This window comes from Macaca nemestrina, chromosome 9 (genome assembly GCF_043159975.1).
Source record: "Macaca nemestrina isolate mMacNem1 chromosome 9, mMacNem.hap1, whole genome shotgun sequence".
Classification (NCBI taxonomy): domain Eukaryota; kingdom Metazoa; phylum Chordata; class Mammalia; order Primates; family Cercopithecidae; genus Macaca; species Macaca nemestrina.
In genome coordinates, this window is record NC_092133.1 from 87,886,640 (window position 1) to 87,912,427 (window position 25,788).

At 38.0% G+C, this 25,788-nt stretch overlaps 1 long non-coding RNA gene across 1 annotated transcript; it reads right to left on the minus strand.

Moving 5' to 3' along the window:
* Positions 1-1,603: 1,603 nt before the first annotated feature.
* On the minus strand, positions 1,604-24,086 carry LOC139356089 (uncharacterized). The gene is made up of 2 exons (XR_011607470.1): positions 23,945-24,086; positions 1,604-1,877 (listed from the first exon to the last, which is right to left on the minus strand). It is a non-coding gene; the product is annotated as an uncharacterized lncRNA (long non-coding RNA).
* Positions 24,087-25,788: the final 1,702 nt, after the last annotated feature.

Sequence of the window (25,788 nt, forward strand, 5' to 3'; positions counted from 1 at the left end):
TTGGGTTCTGCTAGTTGAATGAAGTGTGTTTTTCTAATTCTTACATAATTATGTCCCTCAAACTTTCCCATCATAGTCTTTTAATATCACCACTGTAGTGGGATTGATAAGGAATCAGAGAGACTGATGGGGTTGAGGAGGATATTTATTATTTAGGTGTGCCAGCTCAGTTGGATTAACATCCAAGGGACTGAACCCTGAACAAACAGTTAAGTTACCTTTTAAGCATTTCGGGAGGTAGGGGGAGATCTGTGCCGGAGGACGTATATTACAGATGCAAGAAACGAAGAGAGTTATTCAGTTAATTGAGACATGCATTACATGTCTTACTTTCCAAGGAAAAACATGTTTTATGACTTGAGTTTATCTGTCTAGTGACCTTGCAGCTGCACAGCTAGAGAAACAGGGTCTTCACAATGCCTGGGTAAGGAGGAGAGATAAGGCTCACTAGCCACAGAAAAACAGGCAGTTAATTTTTAAAGGACTCCAGCTCTTTCTCTTTCTCAGGGGGAATTGGGCTTTCTTACATACAGCTGAGTTTCTGCTTACACAGTCTTTAATTTCTTTTAATTCCTGTTCCACCACAATCACAGAAATATGTGGTCAGAACAAAACATGATCATTGCCATTAACCAACTACACAAAACAAATTCTAGTTCCAGGGTTTTGTCTCTAATTCATTTCCTATCAAAATCTTGAATAACTAAATTTCAGTTGTAGCATAAATGCTTCCATTAAAACATCTCATCGTCTTCTCTCTGTTATTCTCAAATTATATTTCTGTTACAGCATGTTTCTGTGTCACATTCAGTATCAACAGTGTCACTTCACATTAGTACTAAAATGAACATCCCAAGGTGACACAACCAAACCTCTCATTCCACAAATGAAGACTTGTTCATACATTCATTTGGAGAGATTTCACAGTCACAGACTTCTTCCCACCTGTGATTATATTTCTCCCAATTCCTTTAAACTTTCTGTAGTATGGAAACAAATATTAACTATTTAATTCCCTGTTCCAAAAATTGTAGTGTTTCTCTCCCTGTGCTGCTTCATTTTCAGGTCTGTGGGCTCTGAAATCAATCTTGCAAACCAATGAAACCAACAAGGACTTGCAATTTCATCTACATACAGTTGTATGTTTTTATCATAGTGGGAACAAAAAGTGTAAAGATTTATATACAGAATATTCAACATTGAAAGCAATTGTACTGAGTCATCTTAAGTAATTATACTGATATCCTGATAGTTGTGTATATATGCATCCTTCCAAACTTCATACAATGATCATGTTATATCTACCCTTGAACTAACTTGATACTCTTAATACTTATAAATTTTGTTCTTCATCCCTTTGCACTTACCACAAGTAGATACTTAAAACTACATCATTCCAGCTTTGAAATTCTACATGCATCAAACAGATTCATGTATATGAGGTTCTTCACTAAAATTTGTTGAATCCTATTGATTTAAAACTAGTAAAAAGATTCAGGAGATACTTTCATCCCAAAATAAAGATAATGTAAGAACTTTCAGGTTGAATTATTACATAAATTAGCCCTTATTCTAGGAATAAACAAACAGAACCTGAAAAAAACATATTTGCACATTTTTAATAAAGGATTCCAGAAACAGAAGAAAGATTAGATTACATCAAGGAGAAGGTCCATTTCTTCACTGGGAGGTTGTGATTCTGTTTTTACGATTTCACTCTGGACAGAGCATCCCTCAGAGCCTGATGGACCTGCTTGTTCCGCAGAGTGTAAATGATCGGGTTCAGCAGCGAGGTCACCACCGTGTTCACAAGAGCAGCCTCTCTGTTGGAGTCCAGCCTGTCCATTTGCTTTGGCTTCACATATATGAAGACACAGCTTCCATACACCAGAGAGAGGACAATGAGGTGAGAGGAGCACGTGGAGAAAGCTTTCTGCCGCTCCTTGACTGATGGAAGTCGTACAATTGTGACTACTATATTGCCGTATGCAATGATGGTTATAATGAGGGATGTAAAAAGAATGAATGAAATAAGGTCAAAGGCCAACATTTCAATAGATCTGATGTCAGAACAGGAGAGTTGGATCAGAGGGCCGAGGTCACAGAAGAAGTGAGGGATGACAGGGGGTCTGCAGAAAGACAACTGGGAAACCTTTACCATGAGACCAGTGATGAGAGTGAAGCCCATGACAAAGCAGGCAGTGACCAGGTGGAAGCAAGTCCTCAGGCTCATGATGGTGGGGTAATGCAGAGGCTTGCAAATGGCCAAGTATCGATCCAAGGACATCACAGCCATGAGGAAGAAAATTGTTGACCCAAGAAATAAAAAAGAAAAGGCTTGCATGAGACAAGTAGTAAAGGGGATTGTTTGCCTGCCTGAAAGAAAGATGACCAGCAGTTTAGGAATAACTGTGGTGATAAAACAGCATTCACAGAAGGAAAAACTGCTGAGGAAGAAATACATAGGTGTCTGGAGGTGATGGTCAGCCCAGGTGATGGTGATTATGAGCATGTTTGCCGTGATGGAGGCCAGGTATGCCAGAAGGTGCACCAGGAAAAGGACATTCCCCAGATGCTGGACAGCAGGAAATCCCTCCAGGATAAACTCCTGGACTGCTGTCCTGTTTGTTGTTTCTCCCATCATTGGTTTTCCATTTCTTCAATCAGCTTTCAGTGAACTATTTTACAGTGTTATGACTAAAGAATGGAGAACTTTATTAAACATGTAAAACAGTGTCCGTGTGGCAATTCGACTTTTTTTATTTTCAAACATTATATTTTATGTAATTTTTGTTATGTAAACATCATGATTTTTATCTATGAATATACTTATACTACATGTAGCACAAAATAACTGTGCATGTAGCTATCAGCCTTCATAAAGGATAATGTAATTTTAAAAGTATTAGTCATTTTCCTATACAGTTTATTGCCAAACAGGAAAAGAAACTCTTCTTTTTTTTTTTTTTTTTTGTATCTGATCATCTAATACATTGCTGAGAAGATACCACTCATGGCATGCAGTCACAAGATGAATATTGCAAAAATAAATGTGTAACTTTAAAAAAACTTAAGGTCATTGAAGTCTGTCATCCCCCCCAAAAAATATTTCACCACGTCTTAGAGTTTGTTTCCATCTTGGGGGGGTCATAATAGCATATATAGGAAAAATACTCTGGCCCCAACTGCAGCCCTCTGAAGTGAGTTAGACTAAAAGAGTCAGAGACAAACTCTATCTAGGCCATTTTGACCTTTGATGAATTTGGTTTTCCCTTCATGCCATGCTAAGTGGTCAGTCCAGGGAAGAATATATTCTGACCCTTCAAGTTCACTAGTTACACTTTCATCTAGAACAAAGCCATCTAGAGATCAGTGTCCCTCTAGGATTCCTGGTGGTTGCTAATTGAGCCTGTTGGAAATAGAAATTTATTACACAAGCATCACAGTTACACTTTCATTATGTGTGCAAATATATCTAAGGAATGACAACCACAATATAAAAAGAAGGGTTGTGGCTGGGCACGGTGGCTCATGCCTGTAATCCCAGCACTTTGGGAGGCTGAGGTAGGCAGATCATGACGTCAGGAGTTCGAGACCAGCCTGACCAACGTAGTGAAACCCCTCTCTACTAAAAATACAAAAATTAGCTGGGTATGGTGGCACATGCCTGTAATCCCAGATACTCAGGAGGCTAAGGCAGGAGAATCACCTGAACCCAGGAGGTGGAATTTTCAGTGAGCCAAGACCATGTCACCGTACTCTAGCCTGAGTGACAGAGCAAGACTCAGTCTCAAAAAAAAAAAAAAAAAAAAAAAAAAAAAAAAAAAAAAAAAGGGGTTGTATGACTTGACCACAGCAATTATTTTCTGATTCATCCTCCTTGCTATTTTCCACCTAGGTAGAATAAACACTATTTCTCATATGTTTAACATTGGACTGTCTCTTGACACCAGTCAGTATCCACCAGGACCAATGGGCAGACTCCAGACACACCAGACATCATTAGGAGATGAACAAAGCCATCTAGGGACCAATGTCCCTCTAGGATCCCTGGTGGTTGCTAATTGGGCACTGGTGGAAATAGAAATTTATTATACAAGCATCATAGTTACACTTTCATTTTATGTGCAAATATATTTAAGGAATGACAACCACAATATAAAAAGAAGGGTTGTATGATTTGAATGCAGCAATTATTTTCTGACTCATGCTCCCTGCTATTGTCCACCTAGGCAAAATAAACATTATTTTTCATCCTTTGAATTCATAAACTTCTCTTAGGTGAGCTTTTGTCACTCTGGTCAACTAATGTTCATCTCAGATCTCTGAACTCTGTCTAATTTAGCCAAGCCCAATACTCCTACTCTTTTCAGTGTGTGAGATCAGATTGAAGAGGAGCAGAGTCTGTTTGAGTTCACAGCAAATGAGTGGAAAGATGTTCCAAACACACTAAGGCCATGTACTCACCCCAAGCAGCTCACAGCAACCAGAGCTCTAGCCCCTGCTTTCCAAAAAACCAAGATGCTGTTCTAGGCCATTGGAAGAGTAAGAAAATAAACACTTGCATTTGAGATGTCCCTAATTTGTACCAGAGAAAAGTTCAACATGTGCATCATGCCTGCTAAGCATCATTCTTCAATGAATTCAGAGATTTCCTAAACTGAGATAAGTGAAAGTGATAGCTTCATGGCCATCTTGCTTGATGAAATCCTGGGAAAGAAAGGAACGAGCATACTTTCCCAACATCCTGCTGGAACCTGGGAGTGAGATCACTTGGAATTCCAAAAAGCTTTCACGCTCTCTTTGTAGGCCCTAGGTCCCCCAGACTACCGTCCTCCTCTTGAGCCTGCCGACACCAACAGGAGAGGGTAATTGCTGGGCAAACACTCCAGGGCAGGGTAGGAGACAACATCCTCACCTAAACTGGCATCTCATACATAAATAGTATCTTTCCAAAGGGCATGCAAGCACACTGAGTTTGGCACTCCCTGATCTCTCCAGACTGGGAAGAATACCCACACCATTGAAAGCAGAAATAAAAGTGATATGAATTTCCCTTACCATATGTTTAACATTGGACTGTCTCTTGACACCAGTCAGGATCCACCAGGACCAATGGGCAGATTCTAGACACATCAGACATTATTAGGAGATGAACAAAGCCATCTAGAGACCAATGTCCCTCTAGGATCCCCGATGGCTGCTAATTGGGCACTGTTGGAAATAGAAATTTATTCTACAAGCATCATAGTTACACTTTCATTATGTGTCCAAATATTTTCATATGAAAATGTCTGAAAGTGTCCTCCATGAAAATCTTTAAAAATGGAGCACATATAATAATTCCCCAAGTTTATAAAGTTCCAGATTACATTATGTTACTAAGATGGGGTTGAAGGGTCAAGTGAGGAACTTAGACCTTCACCTGGCAGTAATGAGATGGATGTCCCCTTTACTCTGCCAGAGCAGTGTCAAAGAAAGCCAGATAAAATGTAAGGTTTAAATAAGAGCCAGTGCTTCATAACGTAATACCCACAATGTCCAGGTTTTATTTGAAAACCACTTGCTATGCCAAGAACTAGGAAGATCTCAGCTTAAATTTAAGAAGACAATTAATGGACACTAACATTAAAATGACAGAGATATTAGAACTATATGACAAAGAGTTTAAAGCTGCCATCACAAAAATGCTTCAATAAGCAATTACAAATATGCTTGAAATAAATTTTTAAAAATAGAGTCTCAGCAAAAAATAGAAAGTTTCAGCCAAGATAGAGAAAACATAAAGAAGAACCAAATAAATTTTTTGGAACTGAAAAGTAGAGTAAATTAAAATTTTAAAACAGTGGAAAGATTCAACAGCAGAATGGAGAGGACAAAGAGAAAATCAATAATTAACTGATAGATAAAACAATAGAATTTATTCAATTTGGGCAACAGAAAGAATATATACTGAGGCCAAGTGTGATGGCTCATGCCTGTAATCCTAGCACTTTGCGAGGCCAAAGTGAGTGGACTTCCTGAGTTCAGGAGTTCCAGACCAGCCTGGGCAACATGGTGAAAAACCCATCTGTATTAAAAATACAAAAACTTAGCCAAGCACGGTAGTGCATGCCTCTTGACTACTAGAGAGGCTGAGGCAGGAGAACCAGCTCTTTTTAATTGATTCTCTCTTTTATTTTTCTTTGAAAAAAATCAATAAACTTGACAAAACTCTAGGAAGACTGACAATGAAAAAAGAGAGAAGACTCAAATTATCAATATCACTAATGAAACAGGAGACATTAATAGAGACCCTACAAACATTAAAAAGATAATAAGGGAATGCTAAAAACACTACAGCTATAAATTTGACAACTTTAAGGAGATGAACCAATACTGCAACTCACTCAATGTGAAATAAATTCTTTAAATAGCCCTATATCAAATAAGAAAATTGAATTCAAAATTTTAAAACTCCCCAAAAGAAATCTCCATATGTTTTAAGAAAAATTGGCCAGGCACGGCCACTCATGCCTGTAATCCCAGCACTTTGGGAGGATCCGCCCTCCTTGGCCTCCCAAGGTGCTGGGATTGTAGGTGTGAGCCACCGCGCCTAGGCACACATGTTATATTTTTATTCTCTGAGAATTCAAAATAGCTGTTCTGAGGAAACTAAAAGAAATTCAAGATAACACAGAGAAGCAATTCTGAATCCTAACAGATACATTTAACAAAGAGATTGAAATTATTAAAAAGGATCAAGCAGAAATTCTGGGTTTGAAAAATGCAATTGACCTACTGAAGAATGCATCAGAGTCTCTTAATAGCAGAATTGATCGGCAAAAGAAATAACTGGTGAGCTTGAAGACAGGTTATTTGAAAATACATAGTCAGAGGAGACAAAAAAGAGTAAAAAGAATAAAGCACACAAAACAATCTAGGCAATACCCTCAAAAGGGCAAATCTAAGAGTGACTGGCCTTAATGACAAGGTAGAGAAACAGACAGGGGCAGAAAGTTTATTCGAAGGGACAATAACAGATAACCTTCCATACCTAAGAAAGATATTAATATTCAAGTACAAGAAGGCTACAGAACACCAAGCAGATTTAACCCACAGAAGACTACCTCAAGGCATTTAGTAACCAAACTCCTAAAGGTAAAGGATAATGAAACTATCCTAAAAGCAGCTAGAGAAAAGAAACAAATAACATACAATAGAGTTCCAGTACATCTAGAAGCATACTTTTCAGTAGAAACCTTACAGGCCAGGAGAGAGTTACATGACATATGTAAAATGCTGATGACAAAAAACATTTTCCCTGTAATAGTGTATCTGGTGAAAACATTTTTTAAGCATGAAAGAGAAATAAAGACCTTCCTGGAGAAACAAACACTGAGGAATTTCATGAACACCAGACATATCTGACAAGAAATGCTAAAGAGAGTTATTCTGAAAGAAAAGGACGTTAATGAGCAATAAGAACTCATCTGAAGGTACAAAACTCACCAGTAATAGCAACAGAAAAACACAAATATTATAACACTGTAATTGTCGTGCATAAAATACTCAAGCAGAAAGACTAAATGATGAGCCAATCAAAAATAACTAAAACAACTTTTCAAGACATAGACAGTACAATAAGACATGAAGAAAAACAAAAATTAAAAAGTTGGGGGCACAAAGTAAAGTGTAGTGTTTGTATGGGTTCTCTTTTTGCTTCATTGTTAGTTTGTTTCTGTAATTAATGTTAAGTTGTGGTCAGCATAAATAATGGGTTGTATTATTTGCAAGCCTCATGGTAAACTCAAATTAAAAAAACATAAAACAGATACACAAAAAAATGAAAAGCAAGAAATTGAATCTACTACCAGAGAAAATTACCTTCATTAAAAGGAAGACAAGAAGGAAGGAAAGAAGAAAGAGAAGGCCATGAAATAACCAGAAACAAATAACAAAATGGTAGAAGTAAGTCCTTACTTATAATTACATTGAAAGTAAACAGACTAAACTCTCCCATTAAAAGACATAGAGTGGCTGATTGGATAAAAAAGCAAGACCCAGTGATCTGTTGTCTACCAAAACACACTTAACCTATATAGATACACTGAAAATAAAGGGATGGGAAAAGATATTCCTTGCCAATGAAAACCAAAAAAGAACAGGAGTAGCTATGTTTATATCAGTTAAAATAGATTTCAAGACAAAAACTCTCAGAAGAGACAAAGAAAGTCATTATCTAATGATAAAGAGGTCAATTCTGCAAGAGGATATAACAATTGTAAATATATACGCACTCAACACTGGGGCACTCCGATGTATAAAGCAAATATTATTAGAGCTAAAGAAAGAGACAGATGTTAATACAATAATATATGGGGACTTCAACACTCCACTTTCAGCACTGGACAAATCTTCCAGACAGAACATCAACAAAGAAACATTGGGCTTAATTTGCACTGTAGACCAAATGGACCTAATAGATATTTACAGAACATTTCATACAATGGCTGCAGAATATACATTTTTATCCTCAGCATATGGATCATTCTCAAGGACAGATCATATTTTAGGTCACCAAACAAGCCTTAAAGCATTCAAAAAATTAAAATAATATCAAACCTTCTCTGATCACAATAGAATAAAACTAGAAATCAACAAGAGGAATTTTAGAAACTATCCAAACACATGGAAATTAAACAGTATGTTTCTAAATGACCAGGGAGTCAATGAAGAAGTTAAGAAGAAAATTGAAAAATTTCTGGAAACAAATGATAATGGAAACACAACATACCAAAACCTATGGGATACAGCAAAAGTAGTATTAATAAAGAAATTTACAGTTATATGTGCTTACATCAGAGAGGAAGAAACACTGCAAAAAAAATATCCTAACATTGCATCTTAAAGAACTAGAAAAGCAAGCAACCTAACACTGTAAGTTAAAGAACTAGAAAAGCAAGCCAAATCCAAAACTAGTAGAGGAAATATATAACAAAGCAGAAATAAATACATTTGAAATAAAGAAAATACAAAAGGTCAATAAAATGAAAAGTTGTTTTACGAAAAGATAAATAAAATGGACAAACCTTTAGCGAGACTAAGAAAATCAAAAAGTAGACTCATGTAAATAAAGTCAGAGTTCAAAAAGGAGACGTTGCAACTGATGACACAAAAATTCAAAGGATCATTAGTGGCTACTATGATCAACTGTATGCAAACAACTTGGAAAATTTAGAGGAAATGTATAAATTCCTAGACACATACAACCTACAAACAGTGAACCATGAAGAAATAAAAAACTAAATAGACCAACAACCAGCAAGAAAATCAAAGCTATAACTAAGTCTCCCAGTAAAGAGAAGCCCAGGGGTGCTGCTTCCAAGATGGCCGAATAGGAACAGATCTGGTCTGCAGCTCCCAGCGAGGTTGATGCAGAAGATGGATGATTCTTGCATTTCCAACTGAGGTACCTGGTTCATCTCATTGGGACGGTAGGACAGTGGGTGAAGCCCACAGAGGGTGAGCTAAAGCAGGACAGGATGTTGGGTCAACCAGGAAGAGCAAGGGGTTGGGGGATTTCCCTTTCCTAGCCAAGGGGAGCTGTGACAGATTGTACCTAGAGAAACAGTACACTTCTGACCAAATACTGTGCTTTTTCCACAGTCTTAGCAACCAGCAGACCAGGGTATACCCTCCTGTACCTGACTCGGAGGGTCCCACGCCCATGGAGCCTTGCTCACTGCTAGTGCAGCAGTTTGAGATCAACCTGTGATGCTGCAGGTTGGCAGGGGAGGGACGTCCACCACTGCTGAGGCTTGAGTAGCTCACAGTGTAAACAAAGAGGCCAGGAAGCATGAACTGGGCAGAGCCCACCCCAGCTCAGCAAGGCCTACTGCCCTGTAGATTCCACTTCTGGGGGCAGGGCATAGTAGAACAAAAGACAGCAGACAACTTCTGCAAACTTAAATGTCCCTGTCTGATGGCTCTGAAGAGAGCAGTGGTTCTCTTAGCACGGTGTTTGAGCTCCAAGAATGAACAGACTGTCTACTCAATCAGGTCCCTGACCCCTGTGTAGCATGACTAGGAAACACTTCCCAACAGGGGCTAACAGACACTTCAAACAGGCAGGTGTCCCTCTGAGATGAAGCTTCCAGAGGAAAGATCAGGCAGTAATATTTGCTGTCCTGCAGCCTCCACTGGTGATACTCAGGCAAACAGGGTCTGGACTGAACCTCCAACAGACTCCAACAGACCTGCAGCTGAGGGGTCTGACTGTTAGAAGGAAAGCAAACAAACAGAAAGGAATAGCAATAACATCAACAAAAACGACATCCACACAAAAAGCCCATCTGTAGGTTACCAACATCAAAGACCAAAGGTAGATAAAACCACAAAGATGGGGAGAAACCAAAGCAGAAAAGCTGACAATTCGAAAAAACAGAGTGCCCCTTCTCCTCCAAAGGATCATAGCTCCTTGACAGCAAAGGAACAAAACTGAATGAAGAATGAGTTTGATGAGTTGACAGAAGTAGGTTTCAGAAGGTCGGTAATAACAAACTTCTCTGAGCTAAAGGAGCATGTGCTAACTCATTGCAAGGAAGCTAGAAACCTTGAAAAAAGGTTAGGCAAACGGCTAACTAGAACAAACAGTGTAGAGAAGACCTTAAACGACCTGATGGAGCTGAAAACCATGGCACAAGAACTTCGTAATGCATGCACAAGCTTCAATAATCGATTCAATCAAGTGGAAGAAAGGATATCAGTGACTGAAGATCAAATAAATGAAATGAAGCTAAAAGACAAGATTAGAGAAAAAAGAGTGAAAAGAAATGATCAAAGCCTCCAAGAAATATGGGACTATGTGAAAAGAACAAACATATGTTTGATTGGTGTACCGGAAAGGGATAGGGAGAATGGAACAAGTTAGAAAACACTCTTCAGATATTATCCAGGAGAACTTCCCTAACCTAGCAAGGCAGGCCAGCATTCAAATTCAGGAAATACAGAGAACACCACAAAGATACTCCTGGAGAAGAGCAATCTTAAGACACATAGTCAGATTCACCAAGGTTGAAATGAAGGAAAAACTGTTAAGGGTAGCCAGAGAGAAATGTCGTGTTACCCACAAAGGGAAGCCAATCAGACTAACAGTGGATCTCTCAGCAGAAACTCTACAAGCAGGAAGACAGTGGGGGGCGATATTGAAAATTCTTTTTTTTTTTTTTTTTTGGTTGCTCTGAGCTTCCTTTATTTTATTTTTTAAAATTGAGGTATAATTCATATACAGAAAAATTCAACTTTTTAGGGTTACAGTTCTATGAGTTTTGACAAATGAATACAATCATGTAAGCTCCACCAAGATTACAATATAGAAAAGGAAAGAATTTTCAACCAATAATCTCATATCCAGCCAAACTAAGCTTTGTAAGTGAAGGAGAAATAAAATCATTTACAGAGAAGCACATGCTGAGATATTTTGTCACCACCAGGCCTGCCTTTCAAGAGCTCCTGAGGAAGGAAAGGAAAGGAACAACCTGTACCAGCAACTGCAAAAACATGCCAAATGGTAAAGACATCAATGATATGAAGAAACTGCATCAATTAATGGGCAAAATCACCAGCTAACATCATAATGACAGGATCAAATTCAAACATAACAATAATAACCTTAAATATAAATGGGCTAAATGCCCCAATTAAAAGACACAGACTGGCAAATTGGATAGAGTCAAGACCCATCAGTGTGCTGTATTCAGGAGACCCATCTCACATGCAAATATGCACCTAGGCTCAAAATAAAGGGATGAAGGAAGATCTACCAAGCAAATTGGAAAACAAAAAAACAAAAAAGTGGGAGTTGCAATCTTAGTCTCTGATAAAACAGACTTTAAACCAACAAAGATCAAAAGAGACAAAGAAGGCCACTACATAATGGTAAAAGGATCAATTCAACAAGAAGAACTAACTATCCTAAATATATATGCACCCAATACAGGAGCACCCAGATTCATAAAGCAAGTCCTTAGAGACTTACAAAGAGACTCAGACTTTGTCACAACAATAATGGGAGACTTTAATATCCCACTGTCAATATTAGAGAGATCAATGAGACAAAAGGTTAACAAGGATATCCAGGACTTGAACTCAGCTCTGAACCAAGCAGACCTAATAGACATCTATGGAACTCACACCCCATATCAACAGAATTTACATTCTTCTCAGCACCACATCACACTTATTCTAAAACTGACCACATAATTGGTAGTAAAACGTTTCACAGCAAATGTAAAAGAACAAAAATCACAACAAATTGTCTCTCAGACCGCAGTGCAATCAAATTAGAACTCAGGATTAACAAACTCACACAAAACCCCACAACTACATAAAAACTTAAAAACCTGCCCCTGAATGACTCTGGTCAAATAATGAAATGAAGGAGGAAATAAAAATGTTCTTTGAAACCAATGAGAAAAAAGACACAACATACCAGAGTCTCTGACACACATTTAAAGCAGTGCATAGAGAGAAATTTATAGCACTAAATGCCCACAGGGAAAGCAGGAAAGATCTAAAATCAACAACCTAATAACACAATTAAAAGAACTAGAGAAGCAAGAGCAAACAAACTCAAAAGGTAGCAGAAGGCAAGAAATAACTAAGATCAGAACAGAACTAAAGGAGACAGAGACAGAAAGAAACCTTCAGAAAATCAATGAATCCAGGAGCTGGTTTTTTGAAAAGATCAACAAAATAGACCACTAACAAGACTAATAAAGAAGAAAAGAGAGAAGAGTCAAAAAGACATAATAAAAAAAGATAAAAGGGATATCACCACTGATCCCACAGAAATACAAACTACCATCATAGAATACTATAAACAGTTCTATGCAAATAAACTAGAAGAAATGGATAAATTCCAGGACACATACACCCTCCCAAGACTAAACCAGAAAGAAGTGGAATCTCAGAATAGACCAATAAGAGGTTCTGAAATTGAGGCAATAATTAATAGCCTACAAACCAAGAAAGGTCCAGGACCAGACGGATTCACAGCCAAATTCTACCAGAGGTACATGGAGGAGCTGGTACCATTCCTTCTGAAACTATTTCAATCAATAGAAAAAGAAGAAATCCTCCCTGACTCATTCTATGATATCATCCTGATACCAAAGCCTGGTAGAGACACAACAGAAAAAGAGAATTTTAGGCCAATATCCCTGGCGAACATAGATGTGAAAATTCTCAATAAAATGCTGGCAAACCAAATCCAGCAGCACATCGAAAAGCTTGTTCACCATCATCAAGTTGGCTTCATCCCTGGGATGCAAGGCTGGCTCAACATATGCAAATCAATAAACATAATCCATCACATAAACAGAACCAACGACAAAAACCACATGATTATCTCAATAGATGCAGAAAAGACCTTTGACAAAATTCAACAGCCATTTATGCTAAAAACTCTCAATAAACTAGGTATTCATGGAACTTTCTCAAAATAATAAGAGCTATTTATGACAAATCCACAACCAATATCATACTGAATTGGCGAAAACTGGAAGCATTCCCTCTGAAGACCAGCACAAGAAAAGGATGTCTTCTCTCACCACTCATATTCAACACAGTGCTGGAAGTTCTGGCTAGGGCAATCAGGAAAGAGAAAGAAATAAAGGGTATTCAATTAGGAAAAGAGAAGTCAAGTTATCTCTATTTGCAGATGACATGATTGTATATTTAGAAAACCCCATGGTCTCAGCCCAAAATCTCCTTAAGCTGATAAGGATCTTCAGCAGTCTCAGGATACAAAATCAGTGTGCAAAAATCACAAGCATTTCTATACAGCAATAATAGACAAACACAGAGCCAGATCATGAGTGAACTCCCATTCACAATTACTACAAAGAGAATAAAATACCTAGGAATCCAACTTACAAGGGATGTGAAGGACCTCTTCAAGGAGAAACACAAACCACTGCTCAATGAAATAAAAAAGGACACAAACAAATGGAAGTACATTCCATGCTCATGGATAGGAAGCATCAATATCATGAAAATAGCCATACTGCCCCAAGTAATTTATAGATTCAATGCTAAGTCCATGAAGCTACCACTGACTTTCTTCACAGAATTGGAAAAAAACTACTTAAAAGTTAATATGCAAACAAAATGTAGCCAAGGCAATCCTAATTAAAAGGAACAAAGCTGGAGGTATCATGCTACCTGACTTCAAACTATACTACAAGGCTACAGTAACCAAAACAGCATGGTACAGGTACCAAAACAGATATATAGACCAATGGAACAGAATGGAGGCCTCAGAAAGAACACCACACATCTACAGCCATCTGATCTTTGACAAACCTGACAAAAACAAGCAACGGGGAAAGGATTCTCTATATTTAATAAATGGTGCTGGGAAAACTGGCTAGCCATATGTAGAAAGCTGAAACTAGATACCTTACTTACACTGTATACAAAAGTTAACTCAAGATGGGTTAAGGACTTAACTGTAAGACGTAACACCATAAAAACCCTAGAAGAAAACCTACGCAATACCATTCAGGACATAGGCAGGGCAAAGACTTTATGACTAAAACACCAAAAGCAATGGCAACAAAAACCAAAATAGACAAATGGAATCTAACCAAACTAAACAGCTTCTGCACAGCAAGAGAAACCATCATTGGAGTGAACAAGCAACCTACAGAATGGGAGAAAATCTTTGCAATCTACCCATCTGACAAAGGGCTAATATCCAGAATCTACAAAGAACTTAAACAAATTTACAAGAAAAAAAACAAACAACCCCATCAAAAAATGGGCAAAGAATATGAACAGACACTTCTCAAAAGAAGACATCTATGCAGCCAACAGACATATGAAAAAAATGCTCATCATCACTGGTCATCAGAGAAATGCAAATCAAAACCACAATGAGATACCATCTTATGCCAGTTAGAATGGCAATCATTGAAAAGTCAGGAAACAACAGATGCTGGAGAGGATGTGGAGAAATATGAACACCTTAACACTATTGATGGGAGTGTACATTAGTTCAACCATTGTAGAAGACAGAGTGGTGATTCCTCATGGATCTAAAACTAGAAATACCATTTGACCCAGGGATCCCTTTGGGTGTATACCCAAAGGATTATAAATCATGCTACTATAAAAACACATGCACATGTATGTTTATTGTGGCACTATTCACAATAGCAAAGACTTGGAACCAATCCAAATATCCATCAATGATAGACTGGATTAAGAAAATATGGCACATATATACCGTGGAATACTATGCAGCCATAAAAAAGATGAGTTCATGTCCTTTGCAGGGACATGGATGAAGTTGGAAACCATCATTCTAAACAAACTCTCACAAAGACAGAAAACCAAACACTGCATGTTCTCACTCATAGGTGGGAGTTGAACAACAAGAACACATGGACACAAGGTGGGGAACATCACACACTGGGGCCTGTTGCGGGGTGGTGGGCTGGGGGAGGGATAGCTTTAGGGGAAATATCTAATGTAAAGGACAAATTGATGGGTGCAGCAAACCAACATGACACATGTATACCTATGTAACAAACCTAGACTTTGTGCACATGTACCCTAGAACTTAAAGTATAATAATAATAACAAATAAAAATATATGAATTGGGGCATGTAAAATATAAAATGTGGGGACGGGGATTAAAAATTTTGAATTTTGAAAATGTGATCAAAGTTATCCACTTAGAATAACTTCTTATAACTGTAAGAAGTTTTAGTAAGCTTCATGACAACCACAAAGCAAAAACCTATATGGATACAAATAGATAAAAAAGAAAGGAATCAGAGCGTACCACTACAGAAAATCATCTCATCACAAGGAAAGACAGGAAGAGGAAAAAATGAACAAAGCATCTACAAAACAACCAAAAACCAACTAACCAAATGGCAGTAGTAAGTCCTTACCCATGAATAAGTATCTTGAATGTAAATGAATTAAATTGCTAAATAAAAATACTCAGAGTGGTTGAATGTACCAAAAAAAGATCCAACTATGTTCCCTACGAAAGACTTACATCACTTTTAAGGACACCCATAGACTAAAAGTAAAGGGATGGAAAGGATATTTCATGACAGAAAACAAAGAGCAGGGTTAGCTGTACTTATATTAGATAAAATAAACTTTTGAGTTGAAAACTGTAAAATAAGGAAAGGAAGGTAATTATGTAATCACCTCCAACATTGAGGTACCTAAATATAGAGCAAATATTAATAGATCTGAAGGGAGAAGTGGGTTGTAATACAATAGTTGTAAGGGACTTCAGTACCACACTTTTAACAATAGAGAGATTGCCCAGACGGAAAATTAATAAGAAAACATTGGATTTGAACAGTGTTTTAGATAAAAAGGCTCTAATAGACATATGCAGAACATTCCATTCACCAACCACAGAATGTATATTAGTCTGAAGCAGATAAATAAGAAATAGAAAGGGAAATTTAAAATATATTGAGGCAGAAATAAATGAAGCAGAGACTAGAAACACAATAGAAAAGATTAACAAACTTAAAAAAGATATGAGTTGGTTTTGTGAAATGACAAAAATAAAAAAAAATTTAGCTAGACTAACAAAAAAGAGTGAACATTCAAATAAAGAAAATCAGAAATGCAAAAGGAGACATTACAAGTGATGCCACAGAAATACAAAGAATAATAAGAGAGGATTATGAACATTATATGCAAACAAATTGGATAACCTAGAAGAAATAGATAAATGTCTAGAAACATGTAGTTTATTACGAATGAATCATGAAGAAACAGAAATATGGATAGACAATAAGTAGTAAGAAGATTCAATTAGTAATCAAAACCTTCCTACAAAGAAAATCAGGAACAGATGGCTTTACTGATAAATAGTACCAAATATGTAAAGAAGAACTGATATTGTTATTTCTCAAACTCCTCCAAAAATGTCAAATAGGAGGGAAGACTTCCAAATCCATTTTATGAGTCCAGCATTACTCTAATGCAAAACCAGACAAGAGCCCTACAAGAAAAGAAAATTATCAGCCAATATCCCTAATGAACATAGATGCAAAAATACTTTTATTAGCAAACTGAATTTAATAGAACATCAAAAGGATCATTCACCATGATCAAATGAGATTTATCCCAGGAATTTAAGTATGATGTGACAAACACAAATCCATAAATGTGATATATCACATTAAGAGAACAAAAGAAAAAAAGGCGTGATCCTTTCAAATACAGAAAAAAGCATTTGACAAAATTCTTTTTTACAGCATTCTTTCATGATAAAAACTTTCACAAATTAGTTATAGAAGGAACAAAACTCAGTACAATAAAAACTATATATAACAAACACACAGTTAACATTGGGCTCAGTAGTGAAAAGTTGAAAGTTTCTAAGATCAGAAACAAGAAAACGATGCCCACTCTTACCACTTATATTCGATACAGTTCTGGAAGTACTACCCAAAGCTATTATGCAAGACACCAAAATAAAAGGCATCCAAATTGAAAAGGAAGAAGTTAAATTGTCTTTATTTGCAGATGACATAATCTTATATATAGAAAACTCTAAGCACTTCATAAAAACTATTAGAACTAATAAATGAATTCAGTAAAGTTGCAGAATAACCTAGAAGAAATTGATAAATACTAGAGAAATCTGTATCATTTCTACACATAAACAACAAACTGTCCAACAAAGGAACCAAGAAAACAATCTCATTTACTATATCATAAAAATATTTAGGAATAAATTTAACCAAGGAGGTGAAAGTTCTGTACATGGAGGATGATAAAACATTGGTGTAAGAATTTGAAGAAGACACAAATATATATAAATATATCCCAAGTTCATGGATTGGAAGAATTAGTATTGTTAAAATACTCATACTACCAAAAGTGATTCAGTGAAATCCCTATCAAAATTTCAGTGACAATTTTTACTTATGCTAACTCTAAAGAATCTGAAAATTCATGTTGGTTAATGTGAATCTATTTAAAATAAAATATTTGGGTACTGACTTTCAAGAAAGGTCAAGTAATAGTCCTACTACCAGAAAGTCCCTGAAAAAGGAAGTTTGCTAAGAAGCACTAACCTTTTCAAAATGCTCAAGATTGGCAACTTATTCTTTATTTACTTGGTTGTGGAAATGGAGACTATCCCAGAAGAGGTAGGTCTGCCTGCAGGTCTCCTAATGACAGGCACAAGAACCAGCGCCAAAGGAGAATCAAATGTGTAGCCACCAGGCACTCAGAGGTGTGTCTAGGCATGGAGGTGGGAAACCTTCCTGGCTCCAAGTTCTATGTATGTGGATTGAGGTGAGCCTAAGCATTGATCTCTTTCTGGGCATGGAGTGGAGGGGGTCTCACTGTACCATAATCCATGTTGGAAACATGTTGAGAAAACAAAATAAGTGAGAGAAGAAAGAAACACATACTGTATTCCATTCAAGAGCACACAAAAGAAATTTTTGATTATACAAATAAAAAGAATTGTTTTCTTTTGGTGTGGGCTATTGACTGGGTAGGGCCAGAGGAAATTTACAGTGAAATGGGAATGTTTTATAATTTGAGTAGTGGTTACACGGCTGTTTACTTAAGTAAAAAATTATCAACCTTTACAGTTAAGATTTGTGCATTTTACAGTATGTAAATTAGACCTCCATAAAGAAAATACCACATTAGAAAGAAAAAAAAAATTGGGGAAAATAGGGGAAAAAGCAAAGACAATTTAATCATAAAAAAGTATTTCTGTTGCTTAAGCTGCTCTTTCTTAACATATGTAACTGAGTATCTTACAAATTTTATAACCCTGAAACAGGCATGCCAAATCTACCTCTGAAGACTTTCACAGAGGACCATGTTGACTATTGAGAATGATGACAGTATGTTACTATATGCAGTGAAATGGCAATTGCAATATTTTTCTGCTGAAATTTCTCATTTTAGACAGTGAACAATTAAATATCCCCTGGGTATCTGTTGTGATTTTAGTTCCTGCTTCCTTTTTCACACTCCACTGATGACAGGTGAATGTTCCAGGGCTTTGTCCTTCCGGACCTTGTGTGCCTTCATTGGTGATAGCAAGTAATCCTGTGCTACCAGCGGGAATTTAAATGTATTTTCATTTATGACTGCAGTGATGCTTACCTACTTAGCAAGGTGAGGAGCAACTGGTTGTGGGGAAAGTGGCTAACAGGGTCTATAAGCAAGTTAATTTGGCCTTTGTGGTCTCCTTTTCGGGTCTGTTTTGGGATGGATACACATCCAACCAAATCTGACATTAATCATGGTGGATTGTGTTATCATGTCCCATAGAATGAATAAGACTATGTTCAAGAATTCTATGTAGTTACACCAGCAAATGCTAATGAAAATTTGGGGCATTTTTATTATCTTAATGTCTAGGATTTATTAGCCAGATTGCCATAGGGAAAAACTATGACTCTTACTCCTCCAGGGTTTGGAAATCTCTGTCTTCATTGAAAATAACTGGCCTTAACAATTGCCTATTGATTTAACATAAGGCATCGATTGACTTTTTGTAGGTCTAACTTTTTCTTTTTTGTTTCCATTAGCCTAGGAGAAAGGTCCTGGCTTGCTGAAGAAAACAGAAGCATATAATCACAGAAGTTCTATTTCCTATGCACTGCTTCTTGGTGAGTACTTGGCCATAGGGATGATTTGCAATCTAATAGGTTAAATATTTAAACCAGAGGCTGGTCTAAGAGATAAGTTGAAGCAATGGGTTTGGACAAATCAAACAATTAAATCAAATACAATTTAATTATGGTATCTTATCCACTAGAGGACTAATTTCCAGCAGATGCCCAGATTCCTTCCCAAAGATTGTATATCAGTTCATCCAGTTTCTAGCTGGACTTTGGCTTTTTAAAAAACTAATGTTCTTCTAGTGATTGCAGTGGGCATCCAGACACAATTCCACTCCCACCGGAATCTTCCAATGTAATAATAATATGCCCAGAATAAGGAGCATTGAAGAGTAATTTATGACTAACAGCAGAAGGAAACACTTCCATTCTGCTAGTTTGATAGAATGAGAAGAATACTGATTCACCTGTTACATGCCTATCCATTGAGTCTGAACAACAAAGTTATGTAACCATTTTTCCCCATCTTTAGACACAGTTTCTTTTAAATCCATGGACTGGGTAGTTATGAGATGCTATGATAGTGAGTTTTAAGGCTCACTCTAGGGTCTTGGGTAAAGAACTCAAGCTAAATGAACTTCAGGAAAATAACTGGGTTGGAACATGGTAATAGGAACACGGCTTTTTCATGTTCTCTATATTCAGAGGGCCAAAGTGAATGCATAGGAGGACTTTATAGCACACACGTCATATCTGAAGTGTCAAAATTAAAACTGGGATCTCATGAAAGAATATTATCTGGGGGGTGACAGTCTTCATTGTTACCTGTCTGAGAAAAATAATAATTTTTATTTTACATTGTTCACCTTATGGAGTATTATTCAAAGATGTTATTGTTTGGAAAACTTAAATTGCACATAAAAATTATTCTCCAAAACAAGACCAAAAAATAAACCTTCAATGTTTGTAATCCAACAATGCAAAATGTTCACAATAATTTATAATGAAATGGTTCTGAAAATAGAAAATGATTTCTCATTCAGAATAGCAACTGTAAGCAGTGTTTTTTTGTTTTGTTTTGTTTTTAATATGGCCATCAATTAAATTATTTGGTCTTCAGTGAAATTTTCCACCTAGCAGATCAAAAAGTGTTGGTGACAGATGGAGACATGGAGATAAAGATGGACATGAGAAATGGGACAGTAGTCCAGGAATTTATCCTGGAGGGGTTTCCTGCCATCCAGCCCCTAGGGTATGTCCTCTTCCTGGTGCACCTGCTGGCATACCTGACCTCCATCATGGGAAACACACTCATAATCACCATCACCTGGCTGACCATCACCTCCAGACACCTATGTATATTTTACTCAGCAGTTTCTCCTTCTGTGAATGCTGCTTTATAACTGCAATTATTCCTTAGTTGCTCGTCATCTTTCTTTTAGGCAGGTAAATGATTTCCTTTGCTGCCTGTTTCATACAAGTCTTTGCCATTGTATTTCTGGAAGCAGCAGCCTGCTCCTCATAGCTGTGATGTAGTGGCTATTTGCAAGCCTCTGCATTACCCCACCATCATGAGGCTAAGGACTTGCTTCCCCCTGGTTACTGCCTGCTCTGCTGTGGGCTTCACTGTCATCACCGGCCTGGTGGTGAAGGTTTCCCAGTTGTCTTCCTGTGGACCCCACATCATCCCTTACTTTTTCTGTGACCTCAGCCCTCAGAAAGCATTCTAGACTTTCAAAGAGTATTGAGTGATTTAGGTTGTTATGTCTGAGAAGGCTTGACTATAAGCTACTCTAGGGGTTATGGTCTGTTAAAGACAGGTATGTCTGTGTCTCTCATGTTTCCAAAAAAGAAGCTAGATAATTTTAAAACTTCCTAAAAATAGGGAATTTCTGAGAGTGCTGACAATGGGAACCTTCATCTCTGGATGTCAGAACTCTGAGCCACATTCTAGTAAACCCACAATCCAGCTGGAAGAAGTGACCATAAGAACCCATAAGGGAAGAAGATTCGGCCGTTCTAGCAAGATGGAATTCTGAGCCTAAGTCATAACCAGTATCCCAGTGAGCAAAGTGTGGCTCCCAGAGGGTGGGCTTTCCTTAATTTGCACTGAAAGAAAACAAATCCAGAGAGAAATTCTTTAAAAAAAATTAAACTGTTTATTTTGGGATAACTGTAGATTCACATGCAGTTTTAAGAAATAATACAGAGAAATCCCTGTCCCCTTTACCCTGTTTCCCACAATGGTAACATCTTATAAAATATAATATCACAGCCAGGATATTGACACTGAGAAGGTCAAGATACAGAACATTCCCATCACCACAAAGATCCCTCTTGTTGATCTTTTATATCCACATCCAGTTCCCTCCTGCTGCAACTGCTAATCCATTCTCCATTTCTAGAACTTTTCCATTTTAAGAAATATACATATACATATATGTATATGTATACGTGTGGGGGTATATATATGTATACATATAACTACATAAGATGTAGTCATTCGGGTTGGCTTTTTTCACATAATGCAATTCTCTGGAGATTCTTCCAAGTTGTTGTGAAACTACCTTTGCAAAAATTATATCAGTGAAAAAAAATAACAGTGAGCAAGCTAACCCACCCTTCATCTTGCCTTTCCCTTAATTATTCCTGGGCTTTTGGGCCAAGCTGACTTTGAAAGACATTTATAGTTTAAGTAGTAATAGCCCTTTCCCCAAACTCAACCATCTCTATAAAGCTAATGAAAAGTCATCAGGCTAGGGGGTGGAGAGGAACCTGAATCTGTTTAAGGTATAGACATAAGTTGCCAGCCGTTCCTTCAGATTACACCATTGTTGTAGATTGACCTTTCAAGATACATTTTCAGGTTTTGTTTTGTTTTTTGTTTTTTTTTTTAACGTGTCTGAAACTCCACAGCTTTACCTGGACCCCATTACTCCACCTGGACCCACCAACCCTGCACCTGTGACCCCACCTAGAAGCAATTTAGCAATTTAGCATGCAGGAAAATGGCTTTGACCCCCTGTGATTTCATCTCTGCTCCAATCAATCAGCAGCAAGCCTAGCTACTGCCATCCCTTCCCCCAAACTGCTTTTGAAAACTCCTAACCTAGGAGTTTTGGATGAGACTAATTTGAGTACTAACTCCAACTTCCACATTGTGTGACTGGTCTCAAGTTTATTAAACTCTCTCTTTACTACAATACTGTGGTCTTTATTTGCACACCAGGCAAAAACAAAACAAAAAACCCTCCTTGGGCTGTTACAGTTGCATGTGTCAATAGTTCACTCCTTTTTAACAGCTGAATATTATTCCATTGTATGTATGGACCATATTTTGTTTAATAATTTACCCATTGAAGATATATGGGCTATTTTGAGTAGTTAGCTATTATAAATAAATCTCTAAGCATTTACATACAGGTCTTTGTATGAACATAAGATTTTGTTTCTCTTGGATAAACGCCTAAGAATTCAATTGCTGAGTTGTATGGTAGTTGAATGTTTAGTTTTATTAAAAAATGACAAGCTGTCTTCCAAAGTGGCTGCAACAATTTACATTTCCACCAGCAATGCATGAGTGATTCAGTTTCTTCACATTCTTGGTAGCATTTGGTATTACTATTTTTGTTTCATTACAATTAAAAAATTAAACATCCATTTGATAAAAACAAAAACAAACAAACAAACACTTATCTATGGGAGAGGAAAAACAAATGGCAGATGGGAAGCAGGACTAACTTGCAGCTCCCACTCAGATGCACAGAGCAGCTTGTGGAGACTCACATTGTGAGCTGTTGCTCCAAGAACTACCACAGGAACATACCAGGAAAGACAAGACAATCCATGGACCCTTTGAAGGAAGTGGTTTACCCCTGCAGGCCCTGTGAGACAGCCAAAAAACTGTGAATGCCCAAAGTATGAGGGCGAACGACTGCCCCCCCAAACACACATCATCACTGGAGAAGCTGAAGGTCCAGTTCACAAGAGAAAGATTTAACCTTACTTGGAACTGAGATGAATTTAGAGAGCTGAGTGAAATATAGGGGTAGAGAAAGCAGTGGGAAGGGCCCTGTGGGCACTCTCAGTCCCCAGGGAAACCATTCCTGACTTTGTCTCACAGGGGTCCTTGGGAAGGGCTGCCAGTGAACTGGGGAAAGATCACAGGGAGAAAGAAACTTCCAGCTAAACTTAGTAACAGTTTCAACTGAATTTGAAGTTTCTTGGACAGAATGTAGGAGAGGGGTGAACAGGGAGTGCGGATAGTAGCACAGAAACCATGGGCAAGTGGGGAGGCACGAAACCCGAAAGCCCTGCTTACTTTCTCAGCAGGGAGGTCGTCTGGGGCAAGATCTCAGCCCTGCTCACCAGTTGCCTGGATGTAAATTCAGTGCTATTTGTGGGGACACCTTGGGAGTAAGACTGGCCTTTTGGGCGGCGTGGGAGCTGGGTAAGGCCTGTCACTGCTGACTTTCCCCCAGTTCCCTAGCGACCTGTATGACATAGCAGAAACACCCATAATTCCCCTGGGAATGGAACTCCATTGGCCTGAAAACCACACCCCCAATTCCCCACAGAAGCTGCAGCAAGCCCAACACAAGGAGATTCTGAGCTCAGACACGCCTAACTCTGCCCCCACCTGATGGTCTTTCTCTATCCTCCCTGGTAGCTGAAGACAAAGGACATACTATTTTGGGAGCTCTGTGGCTCCACCTTCCACCTGAGAAACCTGAATATTTATCTAGGTGACCCTAGGGCGGCTTGTATCCTCCCTTTACTGCTGCAGTTGATGCTCTGTTGAAAGTGACATCTCTTGGCTGCAGGCCAAAAAATACAAAACTATAGCACTAAACAAAACTATAACCAAGGTCCCACACAGAGTCCACCCCACTTCCCTGCTGCCTCCACTGGAGCAGGTGCTGGTACCCATGGCTAAGAGACTTGAAGACGATCACATCACAGAACCCTTTGCAGACACACCCCAGTAGGAGTCCAGAACCTGCTAGCCTCGCTGGGTGGCTAGACCCAGAAGATAAATAACAATCACTGGAGTTTGGCTTACAGGAAGTCCCATTCCTAGGGGAAAAGGGAGAGGAGCACATCAAGGGAACACCCTTGTAGGACAAAAGAATCTGAACAGCAGCCCTGTGTCCCAGATCTTCCCTTTGATGTAGTCTACCCAAATGAGAAGGAACCAGATAAACAATTCTGGTAATCTGATAAAATAAGGTTCTTTAACACTACCAAAAGACCACACTAGCTCACCAGCAATGGTTCCAAACCAAGAAAAAAAAATCTCTGAATTGCCAAAAAAGGAATTCAGAAGATCAACCAGGGAAAGACGAATGCCAACATAAACAAATAAAAAACATGTTACAGGGGCCTGGCACGGTGGCTCATGCCTGTAATTCCAGCACTTTGAGAGGTCGAGGTGGGTGGATCACGAGGTCAGGAGATCAAGACCATCCTGGATAACACTGTTAAATCCTGTCTCTACTAAAAATACAAAAAATTAGCTGGGAGAGGTGGTGGGCCACCTATAGTCCCAGCTACTCACGAGGCTGACGCAGGAGAATGGTGTGAACCTGAGAGGCGGTGCTTGAAGTGAGCAGAGATCGTGCCCTTGCACTCCAGCCTGGGAAACAGTGCAAGATTCTGTCACAAACAAACAAACAAACAAACAAACCATGTTACAGGATAGAGACAGAAAAATCTCCAGAGAAATAAAGAGGATAAATAAAAAACAATCACTGCTTCTGGAAATGAAGGACACACTTAGAGAGTGCAACATACACTGGAAAGTCTCAACAATAGAATCAAACAGGTAGAAGAAAGAACTTCAGATCTTGAAGATAAGACTTTCAAATTAACCCATAAAGAAAAAATAATTTTAAAAATGAACAGCATCTCCAGGAAGTTTGGGATTATGTTAAACAATCAAACCTAAGAATGATGTGTGTTCCCAAGGAAGAAGAGAAATCTAAAGTTTGGAAAATATATTTGAGGGAATAATTTAGAGAAATTTCCCTGGCCTTGCTAGAGATCTAGACATCCAAACACAAGAAGCTCAAAGAACACCCGAGAAATTAATTGCAAAAAGACCATCATCTAGGCGCATAGTCAACAGGTATCTAAAGTTAAGACAAAGGAAAGAATCTTAAGAGC